We start from the raw sequence: 5,442 nt of genomic DNA, 5'->3' as shown, positions 1-5,442 counted from the left end.
GGGTTATCCTTGATCCTATCCGCCAAAGATTTTTCATGCCCTCTCTTAGCCTTCCTAATCCCTTTCTTCAGCTCCCTCCTGGCTACCTGCATTCCTCCAATGCTCCTGTCTGAACTTGTTTCCTCAACCTTATGTAAGCCTCCTTCTTCCTCTTTACAAGACATTCAACCTCCCTCGTCAACCAAGGTTCCCTCAAACGACCATCTCTTTCCTGCCTGACAGGTACATACATATCAAGGACACGTCATATCTGTTCCTTGGAAAAGTTCCACATTTCAACGACATCCTTCCCTGACAGCCTATGCTCCCAACTTATGCTCCTAAGATCTTGTTTTGCAGCATCGTATTTACCCTTCCCCCAATTGTAAAACCTACCCTGTTGCGCGCACCTATCTCTCTCCATAACCAAGGTGAAAGTCACAGAATTGTGGTCACTATCACCAAAATGCTCACCCACTAACAAGCCCATCACTTGTCCCGGTTCGTTGCCAAGTACCAAGTCCAATATGGCCTCCCCTCTGGTTGGACAATCTACATACTGAGTTAGAAAAGCTTCCTGGACACACTGCACAAACACCGCCCCATCCAATCTACTTGATCTAAAGAGCTTCCAATCAATATTTGGGAAATTGAAATCGCCTATGACTACTAGAATGATACCAGGAATGAAGGATTTTTGACATAAGAAAGGTTAGAAAAGTTGGGCTTATTCTCCTTGGAGCAGAAAAGATTAAGAGGTGAATTTATTGAACTGTTCAAAAATGTGAAAAATCTTTATAGAGTAAAGAAGGATACTCTGTTTCCACTCGTTGGTATGTCATAAGTAGGATTCACAATTTTGCCAGATTTATAACAATCTAAAGAAGACCAGACTCCAGAGAAGACCATTCAGAAGCAATGCAGATCAATCCTAAGAGGAGACAATCAAGTCTGACATTGGAGATTGGCAGAACCCTTCCATTTTTGAAGGTACGAAACAACATTGGGCACATTTGAACGATCACAACAGTAATGAGGGCAGGCATTGAGCACCAAAATTCCTCATCAGCATTGCAGAGCAGACGAACCTCAAGTAGACATAGGGCCCAGCTGTTAAAAATGATTACTTACCTGTCACATTTTAGAGTTGGACAGTTAAACGTTGCTTCAGAAATACAAGACATCAAATCAGTACTCTCACAAGGAGCTTAATGAGATAGAAGGAAATAAATGTATCCAAAGTGTCAAAGAGAAACATTTCCCGAATCAATCACGTTTTAAGTCATGACAGTCAGAAAATCCTAATAACGTATAAAGATTATTAATAATGTTGTCAACAAGTTCTCATGGAATTTGTATTTTACTGATAAACCTTGCTTCCTCTATAATGGTTGGTACTTACAGGGAAGTATTCGTTAATTGCTCTTAGAATGTTGTCAGAGCTGCTTATCTCTTGTATGTTGTGTTGTGTTGTGTCATCTACATGATCATTTAGACATCCAGATTTTATAAAAATACTCACAACTAATCAAATTATATTGAGGATTTTGTTAATGACAGTACTTTTTTCAGTGAACGCCAGTTTTGAATCATTACGATGATAACAAATAAAGCAATTTAAGCTTTCTTTCAGCTTCTCAGTGTAAAATATTTTTCATTAAACATAAGAATGCTTACCTTTATTCTAAGGGATTGAACTTACTTTCTGTATAATCTTAAGATTTTGTACAAATCTTATAGCAGTTAGTTAAATCCAAATGTCTTTTGTATTTTTATATACATAATTCAGATCTTGGAAAATATTAGAGGAATAACGGAATTTGATAAAGATAGGACATGGAATACAATGAAAAACACAATTCAAGCAGTCCTTAAAGATAACCAAGTCAGGGACAGACCCAAAGATGTGTAACCAGTAACTTTGGAATGCAAATTAATAGGATGCATGTAAAGGTCCCAAGGCCTGAAGATTACGGTGTCTGTTAAACACTATGAGATCATGGGAACCTGGAGTCATGCATAGGAATGCCCATCATTGATTACGTGTCTTACAGGATTGGGCGAATGGAATAAGGTGGAAGAACACAGTAACCACGTTATGTGTGATTATTATAACACAGAATGTATAAAAATGCTGTATTTCTCTGGAAAGATTAGAGTGTATCATTGATCTCTCTTCCAACCTGAGCCAAAGATTAAGAGAATAATCGTGTTCTCACATCAAGGCCAGATTCAGGAAAGATCCTTTGGCCCTCTCCCTGCATTAACCAGTTTTTGCTTGAATAAAAGTCTGCCATTTGCCTGATTCCCACCTGCTTCTTGAGTCTTTGTTCCCGGACCGATAGCCTGCCTCTCTTCTAATCTGGTTACATCGTGTCTTTCAAAGGGGGGCATACAATATCTGCTGACTCACTTGAGGCCTTCAATAATCAGAGGTGTAAATAGTGCAATGTCAGCCCTGAAAATAGTATATACATTTGCTATGCCATTTTTGTGTTTTTTTTTTGTCAGTTCCCCTTTAGAGAGGGATTCATTATTTCATTATGTCACTTACTTATAGTTTTCTGAAATGAGTATAAATAGATACACAGCTGGACTACACCATTAGTAGTTAGGAGACTCTGACCTGTTATGTTACATCCTGTAATTAAATCCATTAACAAGGAAAGAAAACAAATTCTCTGAATCCTGTTATAGAATAGCATAATTATTATAGGATAGAAGGAGGCCACTCAATGTATCATGTCTGCACTCACTCTCTAAATAAATAATTCATCGTGCAACTTTGACATCTTTTTCCTGTAACCCTAAGCATTCCTCTTTAATCATCAAATTCTGCCTTGAATGACTCGATTAAACTTGCCTCCATCTGGCTGACCAATGGGAAAATAAAGTCAATACATGGACATTGATTACATCTTTGCTAAAGAAGTAAAAGGCAATGATCTTGGGACTGTCACTTCCAAACAAAAACATTGCAATTGAATTCTGAAACTCTGCAGCTGAAACTCCCTCCTGTAATGGGATTTGTGAAATAAATAATGTGGTGATTGATGAGTGCTCCTTGAGATATTAGTTGCCAACCAGATTGCAAGTTAAAGTATACCATGGCATGGACAGTCCATGCAAAACAACACACTACAAATGGTTAGACTCATTGGTCCATGACAGGTGGTGTGTGGGATAAATCCATAACGTAGACCAGTGGCCTTGGAGGGAACGATAATTAGTTCCACCTTTTCTGAGCACTTGAACATCCTACATGCAGACGTAAGAGCATTCATCAAAGCAAAAGTCTCACAGAAAAATTCAGCAAGCCATATGACATCACATAAGGCCATCAGAGATAAAATTTTGCCCTGTGTATTTAGGAACGCATAAAAGAGATGGTCCGAAAGAGAGGAAAAATTTGGAAAATGTGATGCAGGCAATGAAAAGACAAATGATTCTCGAACATGATGATCATACTATGAGGGTACATTTGTCTGGGTTAATTGGGAGTAATTGTAAATTTCAGAAGCAGAAGATGATGAGCCATCCGACACATCACACAGACTTATTGCAAGTTATGAGGAGCAGGATATAATTGATATGGGGAAGAGATGACAGTAAACAAATCATTACAAAAGCATAACAGTGGGTTATTTTTCCACAAAGGACAAATTCTGAGAATCAGTACAAGAGTAACATATAAACTTAAAGGGTGAGTGAATAGAGGAACGTAACCATTGTAGAGGGAAAAAGGAAAATCACCTTGAAATTCAAACATTGCTGAAATATCCAAGTTGATGTATGAGAACTAGGGCCAAACCTATTGAACCACAGATCGTTGGAGACCTGTATTCTTAGGCTGAAAGTGCCTAATGGGTTCTGATTGATTGATTTATTGATCGAGTTCTGATCAAAATTGAATACAAGAAGACACGTGCGCTTTGATAAAAAGCAAATTTATTTGCTTACTCTACTCTAGGTATATGCAAACTCATGAGTGAGTCTGTTAGCTGAAACTACTTTAGATATATTCAACACGACTCTATGACTCTAAGTAAGTCTCACTGCCTTCTTCACATCAGGAACTTCTTGGGTGATGGCCTGCACTTGTAGCTCTATCTCAGCTTTTACAGCATTAGTCCGTAAACTACAGTCTGATAGTGAAAGGTCGCAATGGCAATGTTGCAGGGTCAGTATTGAGGGAGTGCCACACTGCCACAAGGTCAGTGCTGAAGGAGCACCATACTGTCGCAGGGTCAGTATTGAGGGAGTGTTGTACTGTTGCAGGGTTGGTGCTGAGGGATTGCCATACTGCCACAGGATCAGTACTGAGGGAGTGCCGTACTGCTACAAGGTCAGTACTCAGGGAGTGCTGTACTGTCACAGGTCAGTACTGAGGGAGTGATGGAAAGGATTTCCCCCTATGAAGACGATTCTGAATCTGATATTATATGCAGTATTGCCATTCTGAGTACTTTCCAGAGTGATCCTCTGTGCTTGATGGTCACAAACAAATCCAGGTATTGCTGTAAAAACAGCCTGTTCCTGCTTTTACGCTAAGCTTGCTTCTCATGTGTTGTCCTTCAATCACTTATTGCCATGTCCAATTAGCTTTTAATTATGCACCCTTAACAATCTGGTTTGGAGGTATCATTTTTGAGCCTAGCACTACAAGACTGAATATGAGCACTGAGTCTTTATTGAGGTCCTGACAAGTGGATGTACTTGGGCATTTCTCGGGGAAGTTCTAAATTCTCACAGGCAATTCCTTTACTTTCTAGGACCCTCTGTGAATCTCTACAACTCTGAGCTAAATATGGATACTGCAGACAGTTCTGTAGTACTCACCAGGCGAGACAACTGAAAACCCTCATCTGAAATGTTGCAGTGAATTTAAACAACTTGTTATAGGGAAGAAGAAAGGACAGTATAAAGTTGAAACCCAGGTTTTGGAAACCTTTAAACATGCAGGATTATACATTAAGCAGACTAGGTCATGAGTAACATTGAATCAACATTAATCATATCTTGATAAACTAGAACACATTCTCACATAGATACTTCTGCTTCCAGAGAAGAATCAGTGTAGTTAAAAAATATTGACTTAGCAGTTAAACTGACAGCGTGCTAAGAAACACCCCAGGACACTTATGGCAGTGGAACTTCATATTATGATGAAACATGTTCCAGCTGAGGAGGTTCTGAAGGCAAATAAATCTGAAAGAAATTAAATTGGAGCAATGTGCACTCAGGTCTCCAGCCTTGGGTGATTCAAAAAATACAACATTAGTTGTTTTTAAGTGAAACATCACGCGCCAGTATTCCAGATGGGCATTTGTGTACAGCTGGGTTGTTCGTACTCTTGGCAAAAATGGAAAATATTGTCCTTTTATATTTTATATTGTCCTTTTATATTTGGAAATATTTGGAAACTAAGGTAATAAAAAGAGGCAGTTAAAAGTATCTTCAGTG

This window comes from Chiloscyllium plagiosum, chromosome 15 (genome assembly GCF_004010195.1).
Source record: "Chiloscyllium plagiosum isolate BGI_BamShark_2017 chromosome 15, ASM401019v2, whole genome shotgun sequence".
Lineage (NCBI taxonomy): Eukaryota > Metazoa > Chordata > Chondrichthyes > Orectolobiformes > Hemiscylliidae > Chiloscyllium > Chiloscyllium plagiosum.
This window is presented reverse-complemented; position numbering follows the sequence as displayed.